This window comes from Bombina bombina, chromosome 2 (genome assembly GCF_027579735.1).
Source record: "Bombina bombina isolate aBomBom1 chromosome 2, aBomBom1.pri, whole genome shotgun sequence".
Taxonomy (NCBI): domain Eukaryota; kingdom Metazoa; phylum Chordata; class Amphibia; order Anura; family Bombinatoridae; genus Bombina; species Bombina bombina.
In genome coordinates this window covers 850519444-850539582 of record NC_069500.1, presented here as the reverse complement: position 1 = coordinate 850539582, position 20139 = coordinate 850519444, and the positions used below count along the sequence as shown (strand labels likewise).

General features: G+C 39.3%; 1 protein-coding gene across 1 annotated transcript in view; it reads left to right on the top strand.

The window, feature by feature from the left end:
• The window catches only part of LOC128649747 (phospholipid-transporting ATPase ABCA1-like), a 2013556-nt gene that overhangs the window by 1617245 nt on the left and 376172 nt on the right, over positions 1–20139 (top strand). The window lies entirely within an intron of this gene.

Genomic DNA, 20139 nt, shown 5'->3' with positions numbered 1-20139 from the left:
GAAGAAAAAGCAATGCACATGGGTGAGCCAATCACACGAGGAATCTATCTGCAGCCACCAATGAGTAGCAACTGAGCTTTTTTAGATATGCTTTTCAACAAATGGTATCAAGAGAATGAAGCAAATTAGATAATAGAAATAGATTGGAAAGTTGTTTAAAATTGCATGCTCTATCTGAATCATGAAAGTTTATTTTGGCCTAGACTGTCCCTTTAAGGGTTGTTAAAAACATAGCATATATAATCAATCCCACTCAATATATAAGGGTGTGATAGAACTACAAATATATTTGAAAAGCCTCAGCAAAGCAGGTTATCAAGGGATTTATAGATTCAAACGGCTTTGAAATTAAAAACCATGCAAAAGGTTCTGTGAGACAAGTGAATTCTGACAGGTTGGAATGATGGAAGCTGTATTTTTTTAACTACTAAAATACAGTACAATAAGATTGTTAATAAAAAAAAAAGTACACAAATAATTTAGTTTCTTAATAATGGAATAGAACAATGGAATGTGTATATTTGTATAAATGTATCCATCAACCAATGATGCCATTTCTCATAATCTGTTGATCTTTGCTACTCCCATTGTGTGAGCTTGCTTTTTAACTTCTTCATTGTACTTGCAGTTCCTTTCTTACCTACTGATCTCTTAATACGGAAACACTTTTTTATCATAAATCATAGAATATTTTAGCAGACCTCTTCTTTAATAGGCAAGAAGCTGTGCTAGCTAGAAAGATAAAAGTTGTGGTGCCTCTTGTTAGTATTTAACCAGAGAGTCCAGTATTTTAGTAGGCTGTCTGGTAAAATCTTTACCAAAATACTCAACCCTTAAAGGGACATGAAACTGAAACACAAATTTCTTCATAAGAAAGTGAGAGTCTACAAGATCATCATGTGTGCTTACACTCCAGAGAAGGCAAAAACACCCTGGAGTTTAATTTAAAATTTAGACCTGCCGTAAAAACAGGGCGGGCCGTGGACTGACTACACTACAGGAGAAAGGAATTTATCAGGTAAGCATAAATTATGTTTTCTCCTGTTAAGTGTAGTCAGTCCACGGGTCATCCATTACTTATGGGATACCAATACCAAAGCTAAAAGTGCACGGATGACGGGAGGGACAGGCAGGATCTTTACACGGAAGGAACCACTGCCTGTAGAACCTTTCTCCCAAAAACAGCCTCCGAAGAAGCAAAAGTGTCAAATTTGTAAAATTTTGAAAAAGTGTGAAGTGAAGACCAAGTTGCAGCCTTGCAAATCTGTTCAACAGAGGCCTCATTCTTAAAGGCCCAAGTGGAAGCCACAGCTCTAGTAGAATGAGCTGTAATCCTTTCAGGAGGCTGCTGTCCAGCAGTCTCATAGGCTAAACGTATTATGCTACGAAGCCAAAAAGAGAGAGAGGTAGCCGAAGCTTTTTGACCTCTCCTCTGTCCAGAATAAACGACAAACAGGGAAGAAGTTTGACGAAAATCCTTAGTTGCCTGTAAATAAAATTTCAGGGCACGGACGACGTCCAGATTGTGCAGAAGTCGTTCCTTCTTTGAAGAAGGGTTAGGGCACAATGATGGAACAACAATTTCTTGATTGATATTCTTGTTAGTGACTACCTTAGGTAAGAACCCAGGTTTAGTACGCAGAACTACTTTGTCTGAATGAAAAATCAGATAAAGAGAATCACAATGTAAGGCCGATAACTCAGAGACTCTTCGAGCCGAGGAAATAGCCATTAAAAACAGAACTTTCCAAGATAACAGCTTGATATCAATGGAATGAAGGGGTTCAAACGGAACACCTTGCAAAACGTTAAGAACTAAGTTTAAGCTCCACGGCGGAGCAACAGTCTTAAACACAGGCTTAATCCTAGCCAAAGCCTGACAAAAAGCCTGAACGTCTGGAACTTCTGACAGACGTTTGTGTAAAAGGATAGACAGAGCTGAGATCTGTCCCTTTAACGAACTAGCAGATAAGCCCTTTTCTAAACCTTCTTGTAGAAAAGATAATATCCTCAGAATCCTAACCTTACTCCATGAGTAACTCTTGGATTCGCACCAATATAAGTATTTACGCCATATTTTATGGTAAATTTTCCTGGTAACAGGTTTCCTAGCCTGTATTAAGGTATCAATCACTGACTCCGAGAATCCCCGCTTTGATAGAATCAAGCGTTCAATCTCCATGCAGTCAGCCTCAGAGAAATTAGATTTGGATGTTTGAAAGGACCCTGAATCAGAAGGTCCTGTCTCAGAGGCAGAGACCATGGTGGACAGGACGACATGTCCACTAGATCTGCATACCAGGTCCTGCGTGGCCACGCAGGCGCTATTAGAATCATCGATGCTCTCTCCTGTTTGATCCTAGCAATCAATCGAGGAAGCATCGGGAAGGGTGGAAACACATAAGCCATGTTGAAGACCCAAGGTGCTGTCAGAGCATCTATCAGTACCGCTCCCGGGTCCCTGGACCTGGATCTGTAACAAGGAAGCTTGGCGTTCTGGCGAGACACCATGAGATCCATATCTGGTTTGCCCCAATGATGAAGCAGTTGGGCAAACACCTCCGGATGAAGTTCCCACTCCCCCGGATGAAAAGTCTGGCGACTTAGGAAATCCGCCTCCCAGTTCTCCACGCCTGGGATGTGGATCGCTGACAGGTGGCAAGAGTGAGACTCTGCCCAGCGAATTATCTTTGAGACTTCCATCATCGCTAGGGAACTCCTTGTCCCTCCCTGATGGTTGATGTAAGCCACAGTCGTGATGTTGTCCGACTGAAACCTGATGAACCTCAGAGTTGCTAACTGAGGCCAAGTCAGAAGAGCATTGAAAACTGCTCTTAATTCCAGAATGTTTATTGGAAGGAGTCTCTCCTCCTGAGTCCATGATCCCTGAGCCTTCAGGGAATTCCAGACAGCGCCCCAACCTAGCAGGCTGGCGTCTGTTGTTACAATCGTCCAATCTGGCCTGCTGAAGGGCATCCCCCTGGACAGATGTGGCCGAGAAAGCCACCATAGAAGAGAATCTCTGGTCTCTTGATCCAGATTTAGCATAGGGGACAAATCTGAGTAATCCCCATTCCACTGACTTAGCATGCACAATTGCAGCGGTCTGAGATGCAGGCGTGCAAAAGGAACTATGTCCATTGCCGCTACCATTAAGCCGATTACCTCCATGCATTGAGCCACTGACGGGTGTTGAATGGAATGAAGGACACGGCAAGCATTTAGAAGTTTTGATAACCTGTCCTCTGTTAGGTAAATTTTCATTTCTACAGAATCTATAAGAGTCCCTAAGAAGGGAACTCTTGTGAGTGGTAATAGAGAACTCTTTTCTACGTTCACCTTCCACCCATGCGACCTTAGAAATGCCAGAACTAACTCTGTATGAGACTTGGCAGTCTGGAAACTTGACGCTTGTATCAGAATGTCGTCTAGGTACGGAGCTACCGCTATTCCTCGCGGTCTTAGTACTGCTAGAAGAGAGCCCAGAACCTTTGTAAAGATTCTTGGAGCCGTAGCTAACCCGAAGGGAAGAGCTACAAACTGGTAATGCCTGTTTAGGAAGGCAAACCTTAGATACCGGTAATGATCCTTGTGAATCGGTATGTGAAGGTAGGCATCCTTTAAATCCACTTTGGTCATGTACTGACCCTTTTGGATCATAGGTAAGATTGTCCGAATAGTCTCCATTTTGAACGATGGAACTCTTAGGAATTTGTTTAGGATCTTTAAGTCCAAGATTGGTCTGAAGGTTCCCTCTTTTTTGGGAACCACAAACAGATTTGAGTAAAGCCCTTGTCCGTGTTCCGACCGCGGAACTGGTTGGATCACTCCCATTAGTAAAAGGTCTTGTACACAGCGTAGAAACGCCTCTTTCTTTATCTGGTTTGCTGACAACCTTGAAAGATGAAATCTCCCTTTTGGAGGAGAAGCTTTGAAGTCCAGAAGATATCCCTGAGATATGATCTCTAACGCCCAGGGATCCTGGACATCTCTTGCCCAAGCCTGGGCGAAGAGAGAAAGTCTGCCCCCCACTAGATCCGTTTCCGGATCGGGGGCCCTCACTTCATGCTGTCTTAGGGGCAGCAGCAGGCTTTCTGGCCTGCTTGCCCTTGTTCCAGGACTGGTTAGGTTTCCAGCCCTGTCTGTAGCGAGCAACAGTTCCTTCTTGTTTTGGAGCGGAGGAAGTTGATGCTGCTCCTGCTTTGAAGTTACAAAAGGCACGAAAATTAGACTGTTTAGCCCTTGGTTTGGCCCTGTCTTGAGGCAGGGCATGGCCCTTACCTCCAGTAATGTCAGCGATAATTTCTTTCAAACCGGGCCCGAATAATGGCATCAGAAATAAATGAATTAGCTAGCTTAAGGACTTTAAGCTTGTCTATAATCTCATCCAATGGAGCTGAGCTAATGGTCTCTTCCAGAGACTCAAACCAGAATGCCGCCACAGCCGTGACAGGCGCAATGCATGCAAGGGGTTGTAATATAAAACCTTGTTGAACAAACATTTTCTTAAGGTAACCCTCTAACTTTTTATCCATTGGATCTAAAAAAGCACAGCTATCCTCCACCGGGATAGTGGTGCGCTTAGCCAGAGTAGAAACTGCTCCCTCCACCTTAGGGACCGTCTGCCATAAGTCCCGTGTGGTGGCGTCTATTGGAAACATTTTTCTAAATATAGGAGGGGGTGAAAAAGGCACACCGAGTCTATCCCACTCCTTGTTAACAATTTCTGTAAGCCTTTTAGGTATAGGAAAAACGTCAGTACACGCCGGTACCGCAAAATATTTATCCAGCCTACATATTTTCTCTGGAATTGCAACCGTGTTACAATCATTCAGAGCCGCTAAAACCTCCCCTAGTAATACACGGAGGTTCTCAAGTTTAAATTTAAAATTTGAAATGTCTGAGTCCAGTTTACTTGGATCAGATCCGTCACCCACAGAATGAAGCTCTCCGTCCTCATGTTCTGCCAATTGTGACGCAGTATCAGACATGGCTCTAATATTATCAGCGCACTCTGTTCTTACCCCAGAGTGATCGCGTTTACCCCTAAATTCTGGCAATTTAGATAGTACTTCAGTCATAACATTAGCCATGTCTTGCAAAGTGATTTGTAAGGGCCGCCCTGATGTACTTGGCGCCACAATATCACGCACCTCCTGAGCGGGAGGCGAAGGTACTGACACGTGAGGAGAGTTAGTCGGCATAACTTCCCCCTCGTTGTCTGGTGAAATTTTCTTTACATGTACAGATTGGCTTTTATTTAAAGTAGCATCAATGCAATTAGTACACAAATTTCTATTGGGCTCCACATTGGCCTTTAAACATATTGCACAAAGAGATTCATCTGTGTCAGACATGTTTAAACAAATTAGCAATGAGACTAGCAAGCTTGGAAAATACTTTTCAAATAAATTTACAAGCAATATAAAAAACGTTACTGTGCCTTTAAGAAGCACAAAAAACTGTCACAGTTGAAATAACAATGAACCAAATTAGTTATAGCAACCAAATTTTTACAGTAAATGCATTAAGTTAGCAAAGGATTGCACCCACCAGCAAATGGATGATTAACCCCTTAGTACCCAAAAAAACGGATAACAATTTATATAAACGTTTTTATCACAGTCAAAACACTCTCTCACAGGTCTGCTGTGAGTGATTACCTCCCTCAAAACTAGTTTTGGAGACCCCTGGGCTCTGTAGAGACGTCCTGGATCATGGAGGAAGAAATAGGAAGACTGTGACTGAATTTTTACTGCGCAATAAAGCGCTAAAATAGGCCCCTCCCACTCATAATACAACAGTGGGGAAGCTCAGTAAACTGATTTTATTCATAAACAAACGACAGCCATGTGGTAAAAATCATGCCCAAAAAGTTTTATCACCAAGTACCTCAGAAAAAAACGATTAACATGCCAGTAAACGTTTTTTAAAAATAAAATTATGAAATGTTATTAATAAGCCCGCTGCTAGTCGCTTTCACTGCAGTGGAGGCTCAAATATAACTTAAATGTATACAGTATTTTCTTAGTGAAGTTCCATTCCTTAGAAATACCTCAGTGTAAACATACATACATATCAGCCTGATACCAGTCGCTACTACTGCATTTAAGGCTGCACTTACATTACATCGGTATTAGCAGTATTTTCTCAGTCAATTCCATTCCTTAGAAAATAATATACTGCAACATACCTCCTTGCAGGTGAACCCTGCCTGCTGTCCCCTGTTCTGAAGTTACCTCACTCCTCAGAATGGCCGAGAACAGCAAATGGATCTTAGTTACGACCGCTAAGATCATACACAAACTCAGGTAGATTCTTCTTCTAATGCTGCCTGAGAAAAAACAACACACTCCGGTGCTGTTTAAAATAACAAACTTTTGATTGAAGAAATAAAAACTAAGTTTAACAACCACAGTCCTCTCACACGTCCTATCTATTAGTTAGGTGCAAGAGAATGACTGGGTATGACGTAGAGGGGAGGAGCTATATAGCAGCTCTGCGTGGGTGATCCTCTTGCACTTCCTGTTAGGGAGGAGATATAATCCCATAAGTAATGGATGACCCGTGGACTGACTACACTTAACAGGAGAAATGTTTTTAAAATTTTACTTCACAATAAATGTTCTTTTCGCCCACCCATATTATCACTGATCAGTCTAGTAACGTCTCCCAGATAATAAAGATAATCTTCTAATCCTCTGTTTACTTTGCAGAACGGGTAGAATATAAGGCGCTTGTGAACACTTGTTACTAGGCGAACTTGATCGCTCCGTGTAGTAACAGGTGATTAGTTGGTCAGAAAGGCTTCAGTCAGTTTAGAGTAGAGTCGATTGGACTACATACGTGCAATTGTAAAAAAAAAAGTGCACACACTAGCATAGTGACAAGTGTTCAGTAGCCGTGAACGCTTTACCCATAGTCATGTGTACAGCGGACGGGACTGCTGTTCACGTCACTGCACTTCTGAAGGAATAAATTTGGAGGGGCGGAGCAAATAATATAATTGAGACAGTATAAGAAAGCGTTCAGTTGATGGGAACGTTCTGCTGTATGTGTAACTACACTGTGTATTAGCGCACACGCTAATATATTGAAAAGGGTACAGTTGATGGAAACCTGTAAATTGATTGAAAAGCCTAAAAGAAAAGGATTAAAGTTGATGGGATTGCTCTACCTATAATAACGTATACAGTGGGCGGGACTGCTGTACACATCTCTAAACTGCTGAGAAGAGACACTGGGGGCGGAGCAAATAAAATGATTGATAAGAATAAGTTAAAAAGAAAAATTCATTATATACTAAAGTAAGATTATTTTTTTTTTAAAATGTAAATGTGGTTTGCCTCTGCAACATGACATAAAGCATTTGCCAAATTACATTAATAATACACTTTACCATCCCTTTAATCCCTCGGTCAAATTTCACCTCCAATGTAGAGTGAGGTAAATTCTGTGCATATCATGATAGAGGTTCTCTAACTGATCTGAGACCCAGTTCCCCCCCCCCCCACCCCAGAGTGCCTACAAAAAGGAAGACAGGAGTTTTCTTCCGGGCAGTGAAAATCTTCTCCCAGTGTGGAGATGTCTCAAGCCTCCCAGGGGAAATATGGATTTATCTGCCAATCCTTGTGTCATATCACAGATCTGCCAGGTAAAGTGCAGATGTATCTGCCATTCCTTAAGGTCTAAAGCCTTGAGGGATCCTTGGCACCATGCTGGTATAGCTTCAGATGGGCCCGTCTACTGGAAGCAGTTCATCTGCAGCTGAGGTAAACACAGTAGACGGAAGTACTGACAGTGTAAGTGTAATGTACCTTCATAGCCCACTGGCTATTAGCATGAACACATGGCTTACATATTTTGGGGACATATACAAACATAGAATACAACTTCTAGAGCAGTTTAGGCACTTTTTAAACACCATCCATTTTTTTTAAATCAGGTTTTAATTAGAATTAAGATGGTGTTTTATCCAGTTATGCTTCATTTGAGTCTTAGGCATCTATTTATTAAGCCGTCAACTTACTTGCATTCGACGGCACCAATACGCTCGCCTAAGAACGCCTAACATCGCTGCCGCTGACCTGAATACATTCTCCAAAATTATCAAAAAAGCTGTCAAAAAGCCGCGCACCAAGTACGGTGCGATGAGCAGCGGACTGTTGTTAACTGACAGTCATCAATCTCGCTGCTATTCGGCTTTTTCACAGCTTTATTGTTACCCTGTCACTAAACACCCACACTATACTATACTGTTTACCCCCTAAACCGCCGCCCCCTACACCGCCGCCACCTGCATTATATTTATTAACCCCCTAGTCTTCCGCCCCTACACCGCCGCCACCTACATTATATTTATTAACCCCTGATCTGCCCCCACACCGCCGCCACCTACATTATATTTATTAACCCCTAATCTGCCCCCCCTACACCGCCTCCACCTACATTATATTTATTAACCCCTAATCTCCCCCCCTACACCGCCACCTAGCTACATTTATTAACCCCTAATCTGCCGCCCCCAACATTCCACCACTATATTAAATTTATTAACCCCTAAACCTAAGTCTAACCCTAACCCTAACACCCCCTAACTTAAATATAATTTAAATAAATCTAAATAAATATTACTATCATTAAATAAATTATTCCTATTTAAAACTAAATACCTGTAAAATAAACCCTAAGATAGCTACAATATAACTAATAGTTACATTGTATCTATCTTAGGTTTTATTTTTATTTTACAGGCAACTTTGTATTTATTTTAACTAGGTACAATAGTTATTAAATAGTTATTATTATTTATTATTTAATAACTTCCTAGTTAAAATAAATACAAATATACCTATAAAATAAAACCTAACCTAAGTTACAATTACACCTAACACTACACTATAATTAAATAAATTCCCTAAACTAAATACAATTAAATACAATTTTTAAACTAATTACACCTAATCTAATCCCCCTAACAAAATAAAAAAGCCCCCCAAAATAAAAAAAGCCCTACCCTATACTAAATTACAAATAGCCCTTAAAAGGGCCTTTTGCGGGGCATTGCCCCAAAGTAATCAGCTCTTTTACCTGTAAAAAAAAATTACAAACCCACCACCCACACAACCCTACTCTAAAACCCACCCAATCCCCCCTTAAAAAAACCTAACACTAACCCCTTGAAGATCACCCTATCTTGAGAAGTCTTCACCCAACCGGACTGAAGTCCTCAATGAAGCCGGCAGAAGTGGTCCTCCAGATGGGATCTTCATCCATCCGGCGCGGAGCGGCTCCATCTTCAAGAGATCTGACGCAGAGCATCCTCTTCTGAACTTGAACAATGACGGTTCCTTTAAGTAACGTCATCCAAGATGGCGTCCCTTCAATTCCGATTGGCTGATACACTGGCCAATAGAATGCGAGCGCAATCCTATTGGCTGATTGGATCAGCCAATAGGATTGAACTTCAATCCTATTGGCTAATTGCATCAGCCAATAGGACTTTTCCTACCTTAATTCCGATTGGCTGATAGAATTCTATCAGCCAATCGGAATTGGGGGGGATGGCATTTTGGATGACGTCACTTAAAGGAACCGTCATTGTTCAAGAAGACGTCGTCAGAAGAGGATGCTCCGCGTTGGATGTCTTGAAGATGGAGCCGCTCCGCAGGGGGCCTTTTCATTTTGTTAGGGGGATTAGATTAGGTGTAATTAGTTTAAAAATCTTGTAATTTGTTTATTATTTTCTGTAATTTAGTGTTTGGTTTTTTTTGTACTTTAGATAATTTTATTTAATTGTATTTAATTGTATTTAGTTTAGGGAATTTATTTAATTATAGTGTAGTGTTAGGTGTAATTGTAACGTAGGTTAGGTTTTATTTTACAGGTATATTTGTATTTATTTTAACTAGAAAGTTATTAAATAGTTAATACTTGTACCTAGTTAAAATAAATACAAAGTTGCCTGTAAAATAAAAATAACATTTTTTGCACAGTTTAGGTCAGCAAACATAAAACATAGACATAAACATAGAAAGTAAGTGTTAATATTTTGGGTCATGTATCAAAAAGAGCAAAGGTCAACACAAGACACAGGGATGAACTAATATCTGTGCTGAAATAGAACAAAACAGAAGCACGACCTGACTCAGGTGCATATCATTTAATAAACAGTAAGCACTCACACAAATGGCTACTTACAAAAAGTAGAATGCAAATTGCAATGTTAAAAAATCCATCCGGTTCTCGCATTCCCCCAGTCATTGACTTGTCTCACCCACCACGTCAGCCACCAAGCTGCACACTGGAGCCAGTGAAGATGACCCCTTGGTGCAGACACCCGTAGGGACAAACAGTCTCTACACGTTTCCTCTGTATACACCCAGACCTTGTCAAGAATCTCTTGACAAAGTCTGGTTGAATACAGACGAAATGTATACAATAGTGTTACGCTTTAGCTCAATCTAAAATGCCACTAAAATAAATGCTGCTTTTTAAGACCTGAAGCTATACTATTATTAATAGTACAGCACATAATTACACAAAGAATTCCAGTACTTTCCCACCATGGGCATAGAGCACCCTCAGATTAGTACACAAGTGGTATCGGACATGAAGTTTTCTGAGAAACCCATAAAAGCCTATTATGTTAGGGACATGAAGATGTTAGCACACCCTAGATGATCACTTAAGCAATAAAAAATCACTTTGGTCGCCCCTATTGATTGCTCTCTAATAATCTTAAAGGGACAGTCAACACCAGAATTTTTGTCGTTTAAAAAGATAGATAATCCCTTTATTACCCATTCCCCAGTTTTGCAAAACCAACACTGTTATATTAATACACTTTTTACTTCTGTGACTAACTAAGCATCTTCTGACCGCCCCTAATCACATGACTTTTAGTTATTATCTATTGGCTTGCATTTTAGCCAATTAGTGCAGTGTCTGCCACTAGCCACGGGCATGATTACAATGCTATCTATATGGTCTACATGAGCTTGCTCTCCCCTGCTGGGAAAACTAAATAAAATAGAGGCAGCCTTAGAAATTATCACATGTGCCTTCCTAGGTTTGCTTCAACTAGAATACCAAGAGAACAAAGCAAAATTGTTGATAAAAGTAAATTGGAAAGTTGTTTAAAATTACATGCCCTATTTGAAAAATGAAAGTTTTTTTTGGACTTGAGTGTCCCTTTAATGCACAATAGCTCTATTATTTTTGCACACCACTTGTTATCTAAACCAGCGGTCACCAACCAGTGGTCCATGAGAAGATGTTGGTGGTCCGTGACACCATCAAGCAGGGATTAATCTCCTCTGATGGTGTAACCCCCATCGCGGCAAAACTCCCTACAGTGCCTGGCAGGACATCAGTGAAAACCGACAGAGGAGGAGTTAAATTACAGTCTCCCTGCGCACGTTGCATAGTACTGCGCAACTTGCGTAACTAGATTGTATTTTTAACTCCTCCCGTCCCGCGCGCTACTTAGAGGAAGATGCTTCCATTCTAAAGCCAACAGAGGTTGGTATAGTCTTGGCTTGAAATAGTGGAATTAAAGTATATAAAAAAAGAAAATCTTTAAAAAAAAAATTCTCTCATATTTCATTTATTTTCTTCAATTTACCTGTCTCTTTGTAGTAGTTTTCCAAATTCCTTCAGATTAACTTACATCACTGTTTGTCTTCCTCCCCTCCATCTTCTTTTTTTAATTAAATATTATTTTTCATTCTAATACTTTTCCAGCGCACAAAGCCATTCCACCTGAATTCCAGTAATTGCCATCCAGCAGATCAGCCATATCCCACCAGTATTATAGTAATTGCCAGTAAAATCAGTCGTGGTTAGCTCACATCCATATTGAGAGCTTTCTGATATAAACTTAATTTATGACTCCAATGTCTGTCCATGATTATAAGTAGTTTTGAATAATTCCTAACTGGGGAGGTAACTTGGAAGTCTTGTGGTCCTTTTAAACATAATTATTTTTTTCCCCACTTTCTGCCTCTCTGTCTCCAGCTCCAAAGTTGGCACTCATCCTTCATTTGTCATTTGGAAGTATTCTCTCAGTTCTGTCATTCAGTTAGCTAATTCCAAAAAATAATTCTTAAAAATGTGTAAATATATACATGATGTAAACTTAACTATTGTTATACTAGTTATGTACAGTATGTGTGCGTATGTGTATATATATGTGTATATATATATATATATATATATATATATATATATATATACACACACATACATACAGAAACACACACACATTATAGAGGTTTGTACCTTTTTTTAAAAAAAAATTCATGTTAGTGGTCCACGGATTCAAAATTGTGAGTTTAGTGGTCCCTGAGGTCTGAAAGGTTGGCGACCCCTGATCTAAGCCAATATGTGGTGCTTATCTAGGAAGCAACACAGCTTAATAACTTGTCCTATATATAATAGTCACACATAGTGGAGCCTTTTTGCTCCACTTCAGCTTTTGCCAGAGGGAAATATTTCTGAAGTATATTATGGAGATCTTTACCATGAGGACTGTCAGGCCCTGAAGAACCAGGCCGTTTTCCTTTGAGAAATATATTACAACCAATCTGAGATATAGATAAAGCAGTGAGGCAATTCATGTCTAGTTGTCTCCATCCCCAAGAGTCACAGGTACAAATCAGGAGTGGTAATTAACAAGAATTTTCTGTAGTGGAAGGATGTAATGGCTGTGAGGTTGAGCCAGTTGGAGTATCTGAAGAATCTTGGAAGAAATCACAGCTGCATGGTTTAGATGAATTCTTAAGTATGTTTTCCCTCTATGGAAAACTATAGATACAAACAATATGCTTTAATGTTCTGAGACCCAGGTATATATCAAATGATAAAAAAGAATCAAGAAGAATACCCATCATTGATAAAAATGAGTATTTGCTTCCTCTGCTGTGCAAGTCTTTAGATGAATGCTGAGCTCAGACAGCAGGAGAAGGCTGATTTCTTACAAAACTCTCTCTGAATTGTTTATTATGTGTTGTTTAAGACAATATCAATTATTATATGTTGTTTTATTATTGTTTAGGGTAATCTATCCAGTATAATTATCATAACGTAAATAAAGCGTACTTTAGGTTTAGCATTTTCTTACTAGTCTACTTCAGTTTCTTATTCTAACACACAATTAATAGACTCTCCAGCAGTAATTATTCATCATATATTTATTTTTTTGTAGATCTAGTTAAATTATGTCTATATTTTCTTTTGTAATCCATATAATTTATTAGTTAAAGGGAAAAAAAACTCCACTTGTAATCTAGGCTTAGTCCGTTCAGTAAGAAATATAGAAAATGACTAATATTTTTACTCATCTGCTGCAATTTATTACAAGTCCAGCTTTAGTGGAGTCGTTGGAATTTCCAGCTCTGCAGATAAGCTATTGAACTTTGTTTAGAAACTATGCCCAAACATCACCAAGCAAATGATTAGAATTTAGCATGGTAAATGGATTTGAAAAATTGACCAAGAGTCGTCACAGTAAGGCACACACATGTATTTCGTAACTATGGCTATAAATCTGTCACTCAGTCATAAACAGTTTATATAACTCGGCTCCGTCAGCTGGGACTTGTTTCTCAATGTACAGTAGCTTTAGCGTTCTAGTGTAAAAAGTAAAATCCAAATTTGACTTACGTTTTTTTACCCCCACAAAGTTGTCCTAGATTACAAGTGGCGCGCTATTGATACTGCAGGGGAATGGTAAAACTGAATAACCAATGTGATTTGTGTACCCTATACTTTTAATTGATATCCTAACCGTCCTAAACATCACTTATATTTACAAGCTGAAAGTTATGTTATGCTCGAGCTCAAGACATAACAGAGCTGAAAAAGTACGCGCAATTTGAGACCTGAAGTAAAGTGCTAGGGCTACAAGAAAACGCATGTAAAACATATTAAAATAAAAGTATTACACACACACACACATATATATGTAGTTTATATATATATATATATATATTAATATATATATTCAATTATTAAATGTAAAATATAAGTTTATTATTGAAATAAATGTATAAAAATAGTTTAGAATGCATATCTAATATCTCAAGGTGTTTTACAGGGAAGGGCTCAAAGGTGTATGTGTATATATTTGTATGTGTGTATGCATATACACTGAAAATGAAAACCACTCGCAGGTGAAGTGAAGAACACTGATTATATCGTCACAAGGGGCGGGATATATTAGGCAGCAATTGAACAGACAGTTCTTGAATTTAATGTGTTGGAAGCAGGAAAAATGGGCAAGCGAAAAGATCTGAGTGACTTTAACAAGGGACAAATAGTAATGGCTAGGCTAGAGCATCTCCAAAACAGCAAGTCTTGTGGGATGTACCCGGTATGCAGTAGTTAGTACCAGCATAAAGTGGTCCTAGCACTGTGGAATCTGTTGGCGCTCTACAAATAACCGATAATAACATAATTTATGTAAGAACTTACCTGATAAATTCATTTCTTTCATATTAGCAAGAGTCCATGAGCTAGTGACGTATGGGATATACATTCCTACCAGGAGGGCAAAGTTTCCCAAACCTCAAAATGCCTATAAATACACCCCTCACCACACCCACAAATCAGTTTAACGTATAGCCAAGAAGTGGGGTGATAAGAAAAAAGTGCGAAAGCATAAAAAATAAGGAATTCGAATAATTGTGCTTTATACAAAAAAATCATAACCACCACAAAAAGGGTGGGCCTCATGGACTCTTGCTAATATGAAAGAAATTAATTTATCAGGTAAGTTCTTACATAAATTATGTTTTCTTTCATGTAATTAGCAAGAGTCCATGAGCTAGTGACGTATGGGATAATGACTACCCAAGATGTGGATCTTCCACGCAAGAGTCACTAGAGAGGGAGGGATAAAATAAAGACAGCCAATTCCGCTGAAAATAATCCACACCCAAAATAAAGTTTAAATCTTATAATGAAAAAAACTGAAATTATAAGCAGAAGAATCAAACTGAAACAGCTGCCTGAAGTACTTTTCTACCAAAAACTGCTTCAGAAGAAGAAAGCACATCAAAATGGTAGAATTTAGTAAAAGTATGCAAAGAAGACCAAGTTGCTGCTTTGCAAATCTGATCGACCGAAGCTTCATTCCTAAACGCCCAGGAAGTAGAAACTGACCTAGTAGAATGAGCTGTAATCCTTTGAGGCAGAGTTTTACCCGACTCGACATAGGCATGATGAATTAAAGATTTTAACCAAGATGCCAAAGAAATGGCAGAGGCCTTCTGACCTTTCCTAGAACCGGAAAAGATAACAAATAGACTAGAAGTCTTTCGGAAATTCTTAGTAGCTTCAACATAATATTTCAAAGCTCTAACTACATCCAAAGAATGCAATGATTTCTCCTTAGAATTCTTAGGATTAGGACATAATGAAGGAACCACAATTTCTCTACTAATGTTGTTAGAATTCACAACCTTAGGTAAAAATTTAAAAGAAGTTCGCAACACCACCTTATCCTGATGAAAAATCAGAAAAGGAGACTCACAAGAAAGAGCAGATAATTCAGAAACTCTTCTAGCAGAAGAGATGGCCAAAAGAAACAAAACTTTCCAAGAAAGTAATTTAATGTCCAATGAATGCATAGGTTCAAACGGAGGAGCTTGAAGAGCCCCCAGAACCAAATTCAAACTCCAAGGAGGAGAAATTGACTGAATGACAGGTTTTATATGAACCAAAGCTTGTACAAAACAATGAATATCAGGAAGATTAGCAATCTTTCTGTGAAAAAGAACAGAAAGAGCAGAGATTTGTCCTTTCAAGGAACTTGCAGACAAACCTTTATCCAAACCATCCTGAAGAAACTGTAAAATTCTCGGAATTCTAAAAGAATGCCAGGAAAAATGATGAGAAAGACACCAAGAAATGTAAGTCTTCCAGACTCTATAATATATCTTCCTAGATACAGATTTACGAGCCTGTAACATAGTATTAATCACAGAGTCAGAGAAACCTCTTTGACTAAGAATCAAGCGTTCAATCTCCATACCTTTAAATTTAAGGATTTGAGATCCTGATGGAAAAAAGGACCTTGCGACAGAAGGTCTGGTCTTAACGGAAGAGTCCACGGTTGGCAAGAGGCCATCCGGACAAGATCCGCATACCAAAACCTGTGAGGCCATGCTGGAGCCACCAGCAGAACAAACGAGCATTCCTTCAGAATCTTGGAGATTACTCTTGGAAGAAGAACTAGAGGCGGAAAGAGATAGGCAGGATGATACTTCCAAGGAAGTGACGATGCATCCACTGCTTCCGCCTGAGGATCCCTGGATCTGGACAGATACCTGGGAAGTTTCTTGTTTAGATGAGAAGCCATCAGATCTATTTCTGGAAGTCCCCACATTTGAACAATCTGAAGAAATACCTCTGGGTGAAGAGACCATTCGCCCGGATGTAACGTTTGGCGACTGAGATAATCCGCTTCCCAATTGTCTATACCTGGGATATGAACCGCAGAAACTAGACAGGAGCTGGATTCCGCCCATACCAGTATTCGAGATACTTCTTTCATAGCCAGAGGACTGTGAGTCCCTCCTTGATGATTGATGTATGCCACAGTTGTGACATTGTCTGTCTGAAAACAAATGAACGATTCTCTCTTTAGAAGAGGCCATGACTGAAGAGCTCTGAAAATTGCACGGAGTTCCAAAATATTGATTGGTAATCTCACCTCCTGAGATTCCCAAACCCCTTGTGCTGTCAGAGACCCCCAAACAGCTCCCCAACCTGTCAGACTTGCATCTGTTGAAATTACAGTCCAGGTCGGAAGAACAAAAGAAGCCCCCTGAACTAAACGATGGTGATCTGTCCACCACGTCAGAGAGTGTCGTACAATCGGTTTTAAAGATATTAATTGAGATATCTTTGTGTAATCCCTGCACCACTGGTTCAGCATACAGAGCTAAAGAGGTCGCATGTGAAAACGAGCAAAGGGGATCGCGTCCGATGCAGCAGTCATAAGACCTAGAATTTCCATGCATAAGGCTACCGAAGGGAATGATTGTGATTGAAGGTTTCGACAAGCTGAGATCAATTTTAGACGTCTCTTGTCTGTCAGAAACATAGTCATGGACACTGAATCTATCTGGAAACCTAAAAAGGTTACCCTTGTCTGAGGAATCAATTAACTTTTCGGTAAATTGATCCTCCAACCATGATCTTGAAGAAACAAAACAAGTCGATTCGTATGAGATTCTGCTAAATGTGAAGACTGAGCAAGTACCAAGATATCGTCCAAATAAGGAAATACCACAATACCCTGTTCTCTGATTACAGACAGAAGGGCACGAGAACCTTTGTAAAAATTCTTGGAGCTGTTGCTAGGCCAAACGGCAGAGCCACAAACTGGTAATGCTTGTCTAGGAAAGAGAATCTCAGAAACTGATAGTGATCTGGATGAATCGGAATATGCAGATATGCATCCTGTAAATCTATTGTGGACATATAATGCCCTTGCTGAACAAAAGGCAGGATAGTCCTTATAGTTGCCATTTTGAATCGATTCAATATTTTTAGATCCAGAACTGGTCTGAAGGAATTCTCCTTCTTTGGTACAATGAAGAGATTTGAATAAAACCCCAGCCCCTGTTCCAGAACTGGAACTGGCATAATTACTCCAGCCAACTCTAGATCTGAAACACATTTCAGAAATGCTTGAGCTTTCGCTGGATTTACTGGGGCACGGGAAAGAAAAAATCTCTTTGCAGGAGGCCTTATCTTGAAGCCAATTATGTACCCTTCTGAAACAATGTTCTGAATCCAAAGATTGTGAATTGAATTGATCCAAATTTCTTTGAAAAAACGTAATCTGCCCCCTACCAGCTGGGCTGGAATGAGGGCCGCACCATCATGTGGACTTGGGAGCTGGCTTTGGTTTTCTAAAAGGCTTGAATTTATTCCAGACTGGAGATGGTTTCCAAACTGATACCGCTCCTGTGGGTGAAGGATCAGGCTTTTGTTCCTTATTGTGACGAAAGGAACGAAAACGATTATTAGACCTAAATTTACCTTTAGATTTTTTATCCTGTGGTAAAAAAGTTCCTTTCCCTCCAGTAACAGTTGAGATAATAGAATCCAACTGAGAACCAAATAATGTATTACCCTGGAAAGAAAGGGAAAGCAAAGTTGACTTAGAAGACATATCAGCAATCCAAGTTTTAAGCCATAAAGCTCTTCTAGCTAAAATAGCTAGAGACATATACCTGACATTGACTCTAATGATATCAAAGATGGCATCACAAATAAAGTTATTAGCATGTTGAAGAAGATTAACAATGCTATGAGAATTATGATCTGTTACTTGTTGCGCTAAAGCTTCTAACCAAAAAGTTGAAGCTGCAGCAACATCCGCTAAAGATATAGCTGGTCTAAGAAGATTACCTGAACATAAGTAAGCTTTTCTTAGAAAGGATTCAATCTTCCTATCTAAAGGATCCTTAAAGGAAGTACTATCTGCCGTAGGAATAGTAGTACGTTTAGCAAGAGTAGAGATAGCCCCATCAACTTTAGGGATTTTGTCCCAAAACTCTAATCTGTCAGATGGCACAGGATATAATTGCTTAAAACGTTTAGAAGGAGTAAATGAATTACCCAAATTATTCCATTCCCTGGAGATTACTTCAGAAATAGCATCAGGGACAGGAAAAACTTCTTGAATAACTACAGGAGATTTAAAAACCTTATTTAAACATTTAGATTTAGTATCAAGAGGACCAGAATCCTCTATTTCTAATGCAATTAAGACTTCTTTAAGTAAAGAACGAATAAATTCCATTTTGAATAAATATGAAGATTTATCAGCATCAACATCTGAGACAGAATCCTCTGAACCAGAGGAACCATTATCAGAATCAGAATGATGATGTTCATTTAAAAATTCATCTGAAAAATGAGAAGTTTTAAAAGACCTTTTACGTTTACTAGAAGGAGGAATAACAGACATGGCCTTCTTAATGGATTTAGAAACAAAATCTCTTATGTTAACAGGAACACTCTGAGTATTAGATGTTGACGGAACAGCAACAGGTAATGTAACATTACTAAAGGAAATATTATCTGCATTAACAAGTTTGTCATGACATTCATTACAAACAACAGCTGGAGGAACAGATACCACAAGTTTACAGCAGATACACTTAACTTTGGTCGATCCAGCACCAGGCAGCGTTTTTCCAGAAGTATCTTCTGACTCAGTGTCAATCTGGGACATCTTGCAATATGTAATAGAAAAAACAACATATAAAGCAAAATTGATCAAATTCCTTAAATGACAGTTTCAGGAATGGGAAAAAATGCCAGTGAACAAGCTTCTAGCAACCAGAAGAAATAAATAATGAGACTTAAATAATGTGGAGACAATAGTGACGCCCATATTTTTTAGCGCCAAAAAAGACGCCCACATGCTTTTGGCGCCAAAAATGACGCCACATCCGGAACGCCGACACTTTTGGCGCAAAAAACGTCAAAAATGACGCAACTTCCGGCGACACGTATGACGGCGGAAAGAGAAAAAAAAATTTGCGCCAAAAAAGTCCGCGCCAAGAATGACGCAATAAAATGAAGCATTTTCAGCCCCCGCGAGCCTAACAGCCCACAGGGAAAAAAGTCAAATTTTAAGGTAAGAAAAAAATTGATTTATTCATATGCATTATCCCAAATATGAAACTGACTGTCTGAAATAAGGAACGTTGAACATTCTGAGTCAAGGCAAATAAATGTTTGAATACATATATTTAGAACTTTATATAAAAGTGCCCAACCATAGCTTAGAGTGTCACAGAAAATAAGACTTACTTACCCCAGGACACTCATCTACATGTAGTAGAAAGCCAAACCAGTACTGAAACGAGAATCAGTAGAGGTAATGGTATATATAAGAGTATATCGTCGATCTGAAAAGGGAGGTAAGAGATGAATCTCTACGACCGATAACAGAGAACCTATGAAATAGACCCCGTAGAAGGAGATCATTGAATTCAAATAGGCAATACTCTCCTCACATCCCTCTGACATTCACTGCACGCTGAGAGGAAAACCAGGCTCCAACCTGCTGCGGAGCGCATATCAACGTAGAATCTAGCACAAACTTACTTC